A 14,795-nucleotide genomic window follows, 5' to 3' on the forward strand; every position below is an offset into this window, starting at 1 on the left:
TTGATTAAAGGCTGTAGAACGACGACTCCGATGAAGGTGAATACTCCTGGGAATAGGTCGGTAGAACAATCAAGGACAAGATGCAAGATTGCTCAATCACCCTTGCCAGAAGCAAGTAAAGCTCGAAATTCACACAAGCAAGAAAATCGAAAAACTAAGTAATTTGATTTATAAAACGTCTACCTAAAACCTTACAAAGCAAGCCTATTTATAGGCTAAGAGTTCCAAAAACCCTAAGGAAAACAAGGAAAAGGGGAATTCGGCCATCTTGGGATCAAGATGGGCCGGCCCATGCTCTACTAGAACAACTAATCTAACTATAAATTAAACACTAAAGCCTAAGGCCCTATTCGGCCAACTCACTCGGAGGCCCACTTGACTCTTCATGGGCTTGGATCGTGGTGTAGATAACTTGATTGTCTCCTTCCAAGCCTTCAATTTCTCTATGGACTCCATGTTGGTCTTGGACAATTCGAACAAGGGCTTGGAGGGATTCTTTGAAGAGCTTGGCTTGTGCACGTGTGACTGGGCCCAATGGAACTCGGACTGGGTCATTACTTGGGCTAAGGTCCGTGCACACATCAGTCCCCTCCACTTGAGAAGGATTCGTCCTCAAATCTGGATGGAAATGGATGATACTACAAGAGTTGGTAGTATGAACCCCAAATCTAATGCCACCACATATTGCCAAGAAAAACTCATGGCTTTACTCCAATGGCTCCTCTTGTTCGTATCATTCCCCTCCTCTTGAAAGCAATTTGCCCACAAATTGAAGCACGAATGGTGACAAGACGAGTTACATGCCTTCGACTCAATCTTGTTAGGATGGCTATAGATGTCATCCAATGCAAAACCCACGTGCTAAGTTGGAAAATAACCCTTGTCGAACCTTGAATCTCACAAACCATCTTCAATGTATGCTCAACTTGATCGTTTGTGGTCATGAGGTAACGGTCCTCAAAGTGGTGTGAAGCGTATCCCGTGAAATCGAACTCCGGCCCGAACACACTTGCAAGGCCCCAAGGCGGATTTGGTGATGTTGGAGATTCATGTGGACTAAGAACAAGATGAAAATCATAATGGTCATTCAGGTACTTGTTCTTTAAACGAACCCTTGGTACACAACCATCCACAAAATGTGGAGTGTTCCCATCAAGATGAGCTCGAAGCAACTCCCCTTTGGTGTGGACTGATTTGAGTTGACATTGTTCCATGAATGGATACAAACGGGGTACATGGAAGCTTGCAAAGTCTACAATTGATTTTGCAAAGTCTACAATGAAGACTGGCCTCTATTTATAGAAATAGAATTTGGCCCTTCAGGATAAACGACTCTTCGAAAAAGTAAACAACACACAACTCTTCGAAAAAGTAAACAACACACGACTCTTCAAAAAAGTAAACAACACACGACTCTTCAAAAAAAGTAAACAACACACGACTCTTCTTATGGGGACCCTTCCATGTCAACGTCATTCCATGCCCACTGGTAATCATCCTCTAGGGTGTCTGATGGAGTAGTGGCTGGATCTGTATTGTTTAACATTTCAATGTGATATTGATGTGCTCGTGCATTCTTCCTTTTATTTTCAATGCTTTTCCACTCTAATCGAGTTTTGAACTGATAGGAAGAAACTGTTGAGGATGTTGGAAAATCTTGTGATGATCCTATGTCATTATAAGGATCCTGGGAATCCTGCATCACAGTATCATTCATTTTATTCTGATACTCCTTTTTTGCTTTTTTGATTCTGGTCCAGTGAGGATGACTTGAATGGTAGTTCCACGAACCATAGTGACCAGGCCATATTTCAGGAGGAATGCATCTGTTTTCCTGAAATATATATCTCTGTGCTTCCTCATACTCATTATCAAGGTCTAAAATAGTATGATCCATTTCTTTATAAATTACTGCACTTGGACAGGATTGGACTTGGTTATTTTGCAGATTGCAAGGTCTATGGAAATGGAAAATAACATATTTAGACTGAGTTGAAAATAATCCAGACCAATATGTTAATGGTCGAAACCATTGCAGAAAAGTTTGAAGGTTTGGATTTAATGGTTGATTAAAGAAAGGTGATTGAAATTCCATAAGAATATGATATTGATGGCAAAGACACCAAAAATACCATAACAATGATTTTGGAAAATCATCATGTCTGGCAATGAAAATTTGACAGAAAGCATATTCAGGATTAGTTCCAAAGGGATTTAAGATTGATCCTCCATATGAACTGAATATTTCAAATTCATATTGATTTCGGATTCTTTCAATATCTTCTTTTTCCCATGGATGAGGAATTTGGTGAATATCTGGGGGTTCAGAACAAACAGGTGAGAACATGAAACAAGGTTGGTCTTGTTGAGGCAAAGGTTCTTTCCTTGAGAAGAAATCAGCAACAATGTTCTTTTTTCCCTTAATATTTTTAACCTCAAAGGAATATTGGGAAAACCATGCTGACCATCTCAGTAATTGGGGGTTAGGGACATTGTTTTGTTTGAAGTGCAGCATTTGAGGGATCATTTCCCATATCCATTTCAACCAAGAAATGATGAGATATAAGGAAAAAAGAGAATTTCTTTATACCATTCTTGACTGCAAGGATTTCTTTGAACGTGGAATGGTAGTGTTGTTCAGAAACTTTGAATTTTCCACTAGCAAAACCACAACAATGTTTTGTTCTTTGTTCATCTTCTTCAAGAAGTACTGCTCCCCAATACTTATCACTGGCATCTGTCTGTAAGATCTTTTTCCCATCGGATGGAATATGAAGTGTAGGAAGATCTTGGAGTGCCTTCTTGAGGATTTGGATTGCTTGGGTTTGAGAAACACCCCATGGTGGAGGTTTCTTTTTAAGCATTTTAGTCAAAGGACTAATATGCTTGGAAGCTTTGGGAAGAAATTCCCGGACATAGTTAACAACACCAAGGAATTGTTGGACCTGAGTTTTTGAAAGATTGTCTTCAGGGAAATCTTTAATGGATTGTCCAACATGCTGTTCAGGAGTACATTTTCCTTGAGCAATTTTCATTCCGAGAAATGAAATTTCTTGCTGAGCTAAAAACATTTTCTTTTCAGAAAGCATTATCCCGTATTGCTTAACAAGATGATGAAAATCTTTAAGCAACTCAAGATGTTCTTCAAAATTATTACTGAAAAGAAGAATATCATCAATGTAAACAAGTGTGGAATGTAAGATAGGCTGAAATATCCTTATCGTCGCTTTTTGAAAGAGAGAAGGTGCAGTTTTTAAACCAAAGGGCATCACCTTCCATTGGAAATGATGATTTGGGATACAAAATCCAGTTTTATGCCTATCCTCAGGATGAATTCCCAACTGCCAGAATCCAGATTTTAAATCAAATTTAGAAAACCAGTTGGCCTTGGATATCTGGGAAAAAATAGTAAATCTGTTGGGTATTGGAAACTTATCATCAAGCAGGAAAATGTTTAGAGGCTGGTAATTGATTACCAATCTCATTTTCCCTCTTACCTGTTCAGATCTTTTGTTAACATAGAATGCCTGGCAGGCCCATTGAGAATGAGAAATCTCAATGAGTCCAAACTTTAAAAGTTCGTGGCATTCTTGTTCTGCAAGCTTTGTGTCATTGGGATTCATTCCAGAATGACTAGCTTTTGTGGGATTGATATCCTCATTTTTCTTAAAATGAAGTCGGATAAAAAACTCAGAATTTTCCCACAAAGGATGATCACACTTTTGTAAAAACTCTTGATGATTTGTTGAGCATGATTCTTGAATAATCTGCTTTTGAAACTGCTGGAGTTGATCTTGTTGAATACTTTCTTCTTGTAGTAAATACAGCTTTGGGATTTCAATGAAAGGTTTAAAAAACTTTTTTGATTTTATCCCATTTCCTGTAATAAGATATTTATTTTGCCTGTAAAGATCAAATCCTAACAACAAGTCCTTACCGGTAAAGTTTGCTCCCAGAAATTTTGAACTAACACAGCAATCAGGGAGAAGTTTGAGAGTGATGGGATTTTTTGTGACAAATCTTGTTTCAAAAAGATTTCCATCAGCTCCTCTAAACTTATTCACTTCAGGAATCCAATATGAGTCTGGTAAGATATCCTTTCTCATGATGGAAGTATGGGCACCTGTATCAAAAAATGCAATAAGAGGTATAGGTTTAGAATATTTATCCAACAAGATATGAATAAGAGTTTGTGGATAAACTTCCTCTTCTTTTTCCTCTTTATTTGTCATAGCAATAGGCCCAATACTTAAAATTTCTTCGGGGACCTGTAAAGCCAATAGAGTAGTGTCAGTAGGCTCCTCTTGTTCAGAAAATTCAGATTCTAAATCAGATATGGAAAAATGAAGTTCATTTTGAATTTCTGAAATTAATTTTACTCCCTTCTGATTTTGAGGACAATTTTTTGCAAAATGTCCAGGCTTTCCACAGATAAAACATTTGTTGCCTTTTGTACCTCTGAACCTTTTAGACTTTCGTCTAAAATATCTCCATTTCTTTCGGAAGGATTTTCTTGGAAAATTCTTATAGGTCTTGGTAAAGCTTTTGAACTTTTTGAATCTTCTGGATCCTTTTCTCCTCTAGGATGGAGTACAGGCTTGGCACTTTCCCTTGGTTATTAGCTCTGGCTTTTTGCAGGCTTGGTCCAAACAAACATCTCCTTTTAGATATTCTCGAATAACTTTCCTCTTATGACAAAGGTCATCAAGAGATAGGAAAACTGCTTGTTTGATTTGGCCAATGGTGAGATTTAAAACTGATCCATACTTATTATGGATATACATTTCTGCACCATCTGCAAGTGCCTTGGGAAGGGAACTGATAAACGGTTGTTTGAGATTGATATCTGCACCAAGAGAGTAAAATAACTTAATCATCTTTTTAAAATGTTTATTTAGATCTCGTCGATCATAAGATAAACATTTTATTTGAAAGAATTCTTTTCTTTTTGCTTCATGGAATTCTCGGACATTTCCAAGAAATGTGAGATGGAGAATATGAATATTTTCCAGGAAATCTTGTTTGGTTAAAAAGAGCATTTTATCTGCATCTCCAATGGTTGTCCACCAATCCTTGAGGATTCCAGCCAGATGAGCTGTAAAAATTGATAAGATTTCAAAGTGAGATTCTTCTGTTAAATTTTGGGCAAGCATCCAAGCATGGAATTCATGGAACCTTGCTTCCCACTTTTCAGGTGGAATATTATCAATTGTAAACAGAGGTACTCCTTTTGATTTTGGAAAAGTAGCTCGCTGGGTTCGATCAAATGATGTTTCTCCTTCCTCCTCATTGTCATCAGGTTCAACCACTTCTGGTTCTGGATCTGCCATGTGAATCTGGGGAATTGTTTCTTCTTCGGATGAGGATTCTGAAGTATCAGCTGTTGATATCGTGTCATCATCTGAAGAATTAGAAAGACTGCTTTCTTCGGAGCCTGTATCTTTAGAGGAATTATCATGAAATTCAGTATAGGCTGAAATATAGGGAACTGAATTTTCATGAAGTTCATCTTGTAACATCCCGAATATTAGGAGGTTGTTTGTGAAGAAAATATTAAAGTGTATTTCTTTGGGTTGATTTAAAACCTTATTTTGGTTTAAAAGACTAGAAACCCTAATATTGTAGCCAAAAACCCTAGTTTACTTGTGACTAACCGGTTTTCCTAAATGTCTCATATTTTAATTGAAACCCTAATTTTAATTACTGGAATTGGAAAATTCCTCACGTTTTCTTAAAAATTTCTTTTTATTTGAAGATTATCATTTATTAAAGCCCTACTATCCAATTATTCCATGATAAGTGTAAATAAACCTAGAAAATAAGGTTTTACGCTTCGGTTTCAAGTTTGGAGCAAAATTAGGGTTTTCGCGATTTTTCGCCGGATGAATTTTCGGTACAGAGTAAGGATTAAATTTGGAGATTAAAAGTGACTTTTGAGTGAGAAATAATATGTGATTAGTAGCAATGGTATAAAGTTAGTGAATGGGAAGTAAAAACCCTAGTACGTGAGTTTTAAGAAAAACGGCGCCAACCGGCGGGTCCCGCGCACTACCGTTTGAACGCACCACTTGACCACCACTTTCTTACTGTATAAGCTCATTACTAATTGAGCAAAATATCTTCCCCCTCATGATGATAGCTTGACCGAATGTGTGGCTCAAAGGCAAGGCAAGAGAAAGAAAATTTTGTGGTCAAGATTAGTCCAAGTGTTGGCCAAGATTTGTGGACACCATTAGTCCTAATTCTCTTACTCTCTTATAAGACAAGTTAAGCCCCATTTTTCCTTCATTTCTGCTGCTAAGAGCCGAGAGAGGGAGAGAGGAAGAATAAGAGAGAAACCTCTTCATTTCTTCTTGGATTCATCTATAAAGCAAGAATCAAACCAAACCAAACCGATTAATCTTCTCCTTGAGTGATTAGCTAGTGTTTGGTGGTGAAATTTTGGAAAGAGAAGGCTTGGGCTACCCTTGGAGAACTCAAATCAAGGTAAGAGGATGATATCTCTCTAACTTTCTCTTTCAATCATGGTTAAAGTAAGCTTAGTAGCTTGATTGGTGGTGGATTCATGGATGCTAGCATGTGTAGAAGTTTTTCCCCAATTTAATTGATGAACTAGGGCTGTGGAATTTCTGCCCAACTTGATGTGTGATACTTGTATGTTACCATTGAGGTTTTATAAGGTGTTTTGGGAGTGATTGGAGTGAGAAATTAGGGAAAATTTCACTAGAAACTACAAATTCCAGATTTCTGGAAAATTCTTGATCACTTCTGTCCGAATTTGTATCTATGTGTTAGAGGCCGATTTGGCCTTGGGTCAAAGAAGAAAAGTTGTAGGAAATGATGTTTTATAGGTGCCTATAAAATTTCAGCTCAATCGGAGCAACGTAGAACGTTAAAAGTCCAAAATACCCCTACTGTTTTAAGAATTTCCCAGCAGTCCGTTTCTTCAGTTCAGTCCAGTTTATCACGATTTTTGATCAGGATCCATTCTGATTTAGCTCTGGGCCAAAACATAAAAGTTGTAGTGTTCTGAAGTAGCTTTAAAATGCCTCAAAGAAAACCTGATTCGGACTTGTGTACACTGAGTTACGTCCGCTACAGCATAATGCGTTTAAACAGCCGATGAATTGGTTTCTGGTTTAGTAGTCTGAGATTTTGACTAAGTTACATTAGGAAATGGACTAAGTGACCTTCATGAATGTTGTAGCTTTGTGTCTTAGCTTCGAAACGGCATAGGTTTCGCCTTAATCCGATAAGCGTAGCCTCGGACAAGTTATTTCCGCTTGTATACGTCAAATCTGTCTTGTGCCACATTGAATTTCTGCACTTGTACTTGATGCGGTTCTTGTTGTTATGATATTGTGAGCCTATGGAACGGCTCTTGACATAAATTGCTGATATGTATGTTGTTGGGCTGTTGTTGAAGAAAAATAATGAAGCCTAAATGGCTGGAAAATTAGGTAAACACAAAGGGCATGCTGGCCAAATTTACGCTCGAGGACTATATAAATACACTTGCGACTTGGGTCGAGTTGATATGAATAGTACTTGAACCATCTAGGGTACTTGAGTCTTCTTGTTCGAGGTATATAAGTAAGGACTTGGCCGAACTTGTACCCTTGAGAAATGAAATAATGATTGCTCAAAGTACGTTTTCCCTTGTACTTTCGACTCGCATGACCATTTCAAGTATAAATGTTACAAAGTTTTATCATTTAAAAAGTGAGCGAGTATCTCACGAGTATTCTCCAAGTGAATTTCAATTTCTTGATTCTTATTGAACGAAACGTCTAAGTTTCGAACTCTAGTCATGTTTCAAAGTTCTCAAATTGAGTTTTATCGCAGATTTGGACTCCGAACTCGGAGTATAACCTGAAAGTGACCAGTAGCACTATATCTTTTGGGTGAGTGCTTTCAAATACCGAATTGAACTTGATACTTGAACTTGATACGTGACCAATCTGATTACATGTTATATACGTGAATTGTAAGGGCAAGAGTGTACTTTATCGCACTTGCCCTTACGTGATATACTTGTTTATTGTTGCAATTGACTTGATATACTTGTTTATGATGCGCGCACTTCCTGGAATTCCAGAAACCCTGTGGCGAGTTACTCTAGTCGAGCCGGCAAGGGCTTGGTCGATTGGGTAACGAACCCTGGGTCTCTTGTATTGTCGAGTGGAGTGATATCTCCTCGACTAATCGGTATACTCGAGTATTACCACCCGTGTTCTTGAGGATTTTGGGCCCAGCTGGGGGTTGAACGGTGGACGGAGAGTCGTTTAAGTGGTGTTCTACTGGATTGGTTACTTACTTGAAAGTTGACGGAGTGTCAACTACTACGGGATCAAGCTTCTAGTAATGTAATGGGAATTTGGCTCCTGAGAGTCATCCGTATCCTTATACTTTGGAGTAGTTATTGTTTATTGGATTATTGTTTCTTTTGAAAAATTTTCTACATTCGCTCATTTTAAGATTTCTACTTGACGTGTTACTGTTCACATTTATGAACACTTTAAGCTCGTTACTTTGCTATATCGAAAACTCGTACTTATAAATAATGGTCAATTTGCTATTTGGAACCTCACTGGGCTTTTAGCTCATTCCACTCCATTTGTTTTCCTTTCAGGGGTACGAGCGAGGTGTGAGATATGTAAAGTCTAGCATAGACTAGCTGTTTGATTTTGACTTGTACTCACGCTATTCCTCGGATGGAACATGTTGTATTTGGATTGTATTCGTTTTGATCTAGTTTGGTGTATTGAGACTTCGTACTTCGATTTCTATTAATGTAAATTATAAGCTTGAATTGGGAATGTTATTTATGGTTCATGAATGTGTGTACGTGACTCGATTGAGATAGTGAGTGAGTCCTGGCGAGAGCTGGGCAGGCGGTCCGCCGAACCCTTTGGTACGCCTTAGGGGGAGGTGGGGTCGTCACACATCTAGCACTGTTGACAAGGGATTATCATATACCCTAGTAGCTTCATTTGCTTTCCTTTCCTGTTCAATAGAAAAAGTAGGATTAGTATAGGTACTAAACATCAATGAAGCCGGTGGTTCCTGTTGAGAGGATGAAGGCTGTCACAGCCCCACCTCCCCCTAAGGCGAACCAGAGGGTTCGGCGGGCCGCCTGCCCGGCTCTCGCCGGGACTCAGTCGATCACTACAGTCCTCAAACAAATACAAGATAAAATCTCAAATAAAAATCAAATATTCCAACATTTACATATCAAAAGCGAAGCGTCCACGCTTCCACTGCGCCACTCTGATCCTTGATCACAATTATTATACAGGAGGAAGTCCAAAACTAGCCTATTACACATCCAGGCAATTCTAAACGTTCAATACAATCCCAATATGAATGATTACACAAAAGGAAATCCAAATTCAGTCCATACATGAGATAATCCATGAATAAACACTACAAGCCCTTCCTTCGCCTTGAGCCCTGTGGAGGGGAATAAAACATTTTGGGGTGAGCTAGAAGCTCAGCGAGTAACCAGTAAAATCAGTAATCAAATCTGTTTAACAATAGTTCATTTCAATGATGTCATTTCAATATGGAGTATCAATAATTCACGAAACATTTACAATGGAAAGCGATAGTAACATTCATGAAAAGGATACGTTCGTTCTCCTGTCATTTCATTGCATTTTTGGTTTCATTCGTGCATTCATTCACCCCGTTCCTGGCTTTTGGCCAGGCTCCACCAACCTACAAGGCAATACTCGAGTATACTGAAACGTTCACCCAAGTTCCTAGTCGCCCGACCGAGTCCGCTTCTGGCTCGAGACGACCGGTAACAAGGGGCAATGTCCAGGTCAGCCCAAAAGGCTTACATTCATGCGCAAGTAGCATTTAATCACTAATCATTAAAAATTTCATATTTATTTAGGTCGAGTGCGATAAAGTACACACTCGCCTAGAAAACTCGTTTTAACAATCATTGAAAGCAAAATCAATAATAACAAGACACTGATATGCAAGCACGCATGATATGTAAGAAAACAGTTCCAAAATTAACCTTGAAAACAGTTCAAAAGTAAATAATGCGGGAAAGCGGTTCAAAAGTAAATTAGGAAACAGTTCAAAAGTAAATAATGCAAGAAACGGTTCATAAATAATTTTAGAAATAGTTTGAGGTCACTCACCTCCACGGCTCAGAAATCATCCATCATATAACATTGCCTTGCTCAAATCCAAGTCTTAGATCACAAACTCAATGCAATCAAGTCCTTTCAAAGTTCGGACAGCACTTCTCCTGAATTTGCTTACTTTTCCAGCCATCATGGCTTCATTATATCCTCAGCCAGTCCCAAAGGTACACACACAACAACAAAGTTCATCCAATAGCCATTCAGCAAGCTCCAAGTAGTACTAGTACAAGTCAAGCTAGGGAAAAGTCCGGAAATGAAAGTTAAGCTCAAAACCAGAAAAACAGTTTTGACGTCATTTTGCGGTAATGGTACCAAAGGCACATCGAGTATCGGATGAAGGTGCAATATACACCATTTCGAAGCTAAAAGACAGGGCTACAACATTTTAGAAGGTCACTCAGTCCAAATCCCAACACAACTAAGTCAAATATGCCAAATAACAAACCAGAACCGTAATTGCAGGTTTACAAATTACACTATGCTGTAATCAGTACAACTCAGTCTAAACAGGTCCAAATGCAGAAATTCCAAAGGAATATGGTAGCTAGGACATCAAGATACATTTCATCAGAAGACCTCAACAACCAAATCCAGAGCAATTCCAGTCAAAACAACCCATTACAGGCGCAGTTCTTACATCCTGATGAACCCAAAACAGCAACAGTAAATTCATCTTATCTCATCTTACACTACTCCAATTGCCCTGAAATTTTACAGGCACCTCTAAAACATCAATACCTACAACTTTCATGTTTTAAGCCAAGGCCAATTCGGCCTCTATCTAGGACCTAAAATTTCGGACAGAATGAAGAACCAAGAACCCTAATTTTCCAGATTTCTTCCAAAACAGAATTTACTTGCAATCTTCCACTTTTTCCACCTTCTAGAATCATCAACTATCATTTCCAATCATCATACATAACCACATAATAACAATCATATGAGAACAGAAAAATCCTAATTAAATATAAAACTTCACTAATTTCAACCTAAATCATGAAATCATCCATAAAATCACTTATTCAACCACCACCAATCACTAATTGAACATTATCAAGATCAAAGGAAAGGTTCCTTAGTCACTTACCATGCAAACCCAAGGAAAGACCCAACTTAGCACCTTTGCTTCTCAAACCACTTCACCACACACCTTAATACCACCAAGAGAAAGGTTTTTATGGAGCAATCACGGTTTTAACGGTTGGTTTGTGAGATTGGGCAAGAAATAGAAGGAAGAAATTGGAAACTTTTCTCTCTTTTTGTCTCCAAGAGGTTCGGCCAAGGAGCTTATGAAGAAGATGAATTTTGGGTCAAGTTTTTAATCAATTAGTAAAGGTAGTAAAAATGGTCAAAGTCCACCCTTGAGTAAGAAAGTGACACTTGTCACCTTTAGGTTTAAAACTTATCTTTTTGTCTCTCCAATACAAATATCTTAACACATTGTACAATAATATCACTTAATATAAAATTTCAACAAGTTGTCAAAAATATAATGCATTTGCCGCACTTGCGGGTCCCACGTTCAAAATACGCTCTTAATTTCTCAAAAACTAACCGACACTAGAAAAATCATTTTAAAACTATCTTTGCTCATAAACTTTATCTGGGGAATTTTTCTAATAAAGAAAATATAGAAAAGGCGAACGATTTAATAAAATAAACCCTAGAAAATTAGAAAATTTCCGGGTTCTCAAACTCATTTTTTTTTCGGGGCGTCACAATCTCCCCTCCTTAAAAGAATGTCGTCCTCGACATTCCCTCTTGTACCAATCAAGTCAAGACATCCCGAAAAAATCTCTCAAGAGTCAAATCAAACCCACAGTCCGACATCCTAAACTTCAAGCCTAGGATACACTACAGAGATCTGAAGCCTAAGCTCTGATACCAACTGTCACAGCCCCACCTCCCCCTAAGGCGAACCAGAGGGTTCGGCGGGCCGCCTGTCCGGCTCTCGCCGGGACTCAGTCGATCACTACAGTCCTCAAACAAATACAAGATAAAATCTCAAATAAAAATCAAATATTCCAACATTTACATATCAAAAGCGAAGCGTCCACGCTTCCACTGCGCCACTCTGATCCTTGATCACAATTATTGTACAGGAGGAAGTGCAAAACTAGCCTATTACACATCCAGGCAATTCTAAACGTTCAATACAATCCCAATATGAATGATTACACAAAAGGAAATCCAAATTCAGTCCATACATGAGATAATCCATGAATAAACACTACAAGCCCTTCCTTCGCCTTGAGCCCTGTGGAGGGGAATAAAACATTTTGGGGTGAGCTAGAAGCTCAGCGAGTAACCAGTAAAATCAGTAATCAAATCTGTTTAACAATAGTTCATTTCAATGATGTCATTTCAATATGGAGTATCAATAATTCACGAAACATTTACAATGGAAAGCGATAGTAACATTCATGAAAAGGATACGTTCGTTCTCCTGTCATTTCATTGCATTTTTGGTTTCATTCGTGCATTCATTCACCCCGTCCCTGGCTTTTGGCCAGGCTCCACCAACCTACAAGGTAATACTCGAGTATACCGAAACGTTCACCCAAGTTTCTAGTCGCCCGACCGAGTCCGCTTCTGGCTCGAGACGACCGGTAACAAGGGGCAATGGCCAGTTCAGCCCAAAAGGCTTACATTCATGCGCAAGTAGCATTTAATCACTAATCATTGAAAATTTCATATTTATTTAGGTCGAGTGCGATAAAGTACACACTCGCCTAGAAAACTCGTTTTAACAATCATTGAAAGCAAAATCAATAATAACAAGACACTGATATGCAAGCACGCATGATATGTAAGAAAACAGTTCCAAAATTAACCTTGAAAACAGTTCAAAAGTAAATAATGCGGGAAAGCGGTTCAAAAGTAAATTTGGAAACAGTTCAAAAGTAAATAATGCAAGAAACGGTTCATAAATAATTTTAGAAATAGTTTGAGGTCACTCACCTCCACGGCTCAGAAATCATCCATCATATAACATTGCCTTGCTCAAATCCAAGTCTTAGATCACAAACTCAATGCAATCAAGTCCTTTCAAAGTTCGGACAGCACTTCTCCTGAATTTGCTTACTTTTCCAGCCATCATGGCTTCATTATATCCTCAGCCAGTCCCAAAGGTACACACACAACAACAAAGTTCATCCAATAGCCATTCAGCAAGCTCCAAGTAGTACTAGTACAAGTCAAGCTAGGGAAAAGTCCGGAAATGAAAGTTAAGCTCAAAACCAGAAAAATAGTTTTGACGTCATTTTACGGTAATGGTACCAAAGGCACATCGAGTATCGGATGAAGGTACAATATACACCATTTCAAAGCTAAAAGACAGGGCTACAACATTGTAGAAGGTCACTCAGTCCAAATCCCAACACAACTAAGTCAAATATGCCAAATAACAAACCAGAACCGTAATTGCAGGTTTACAAATTACACTATGCTGTAATCAGTACAACTCAGTCTAAACAGGTCCAAATGCAGAAATTCCAAAGGAATATGGTAGCTAGGACATCAAGATACATTTCATCAGAAGACCTCAACAACCAAATCCAGAGCAATTCCAGTCAAAACAACCCATTACAGGCGCAGTTCTTACATCCTGATGAACCCAGAACAGCAACAGTAAATTCATCTTATCTCATTCTACACTACTCCAATTGCCCTGAAATTTTACAGGCACCTCTAAAACATCAATACCTACAACTTTCATGTTTTAAGCCAAGGCCAATTCGGCCTCTATCTAGGACCTAAAATTTCGGACAGAATGAAGAACCAAGAACCCTAATTTTCCAGATTTCTTCCAAAACAGAATTTACTTGCAATCTTCCACTTTTTCCACCTTATAGAATCATCAACTATCATTTCCAATCATCATACATAACCACATAATAACAATCATATGAGAACAGAAAAATCCTAATTAAATATAAAACTTCACTAATTTCAACCTAAATCATGAAATCATCCATAAAATCACTTATTCAACCACCACCAATCACTAATTGAACATTATCAAGATCAAAGGAAAGGTTCCTTAGTCACTTACCATGCAAACCCAAGGAAAGACCCAACTTAGCACCTTTGCTTCTCAAACCACTTCACCACACACCTTAATACCACCAAGAGAAAGGTTTTTATGGAGCAATCACGGTTTTAACGGTTGGTTTGTGAGATTGGGCAAGAAATAGAAGGAAGAAATTGGAAACTTTTCTCTCTTTTTGTCTCCAAGAGGTTCGGCCAAGGAGCTTATGAAGAAGATGAATTTTGGGTCAAGTTTTTAATCAATTAGTAAAGGTAGTAAAAATGGTCAAAGTCCACCCTTGAGTAAGAAAGTGACACTTGTCACCTTTAGGTTTAAAACTTATCTTTTTGTCTCTCCAATACAAATATCTTAACACATTGTACAATAATATCACTTAATATAAAATTTCAACAAGTTGTCAAAAATATAATGCATTTGCCGCACTTGCGGGTCCCACGTTCAAAATACGCTCTTAATTTCTCAAAAACTAACCGACACTAGAAAAATCATTTTAAAACTATCTTTGCTCATAAACTTTATCTGGGGAATTTTTCTAATAAAGAAAATATAGAAAAGGCGAGCGATTTAATAAAATAAACCCT

General features: G+C 38.1%; 1 long non-coding RNA gene across 1 annotated transcript; it reads left to right on the forward strand.

Moving 5' to 3' along the window:
* The first annotated feature begins 6,295 nt into the window (after positions 1 to 6,295).
* Positions 6,296 to 8,804, forward strand: LOC140021775 (uncharacterized). The gene is made up of 3 exons (XR_011825755.1): positions 6,296 to 6,486; positions 7,846 to 7,904; positions 8,633 to 8,804. It is a non-coding gene; the product is annotated as an uncharacterized lncRNA (long non-coding RNA).
* The last annotated feature ends 5,991 nt before the right edge of the window (positions 8,805 to 14,795 follow it).

Source organism: Coffea arabica, chromosome 11e, assembly GCF_036785885.1.
Source record: "Coffea arabica cultivar ET-39 chromosome 11e, Coffea Arabica ET-39 HiFi, whole genome shotgun sequence".
Taxonomy (NCBI): Eukaryota; Viridiplantae; Streptophyta; class Magnoliopsida; order Gentianales; family Rubiaceae; genus Coffea; species Coffea arabica.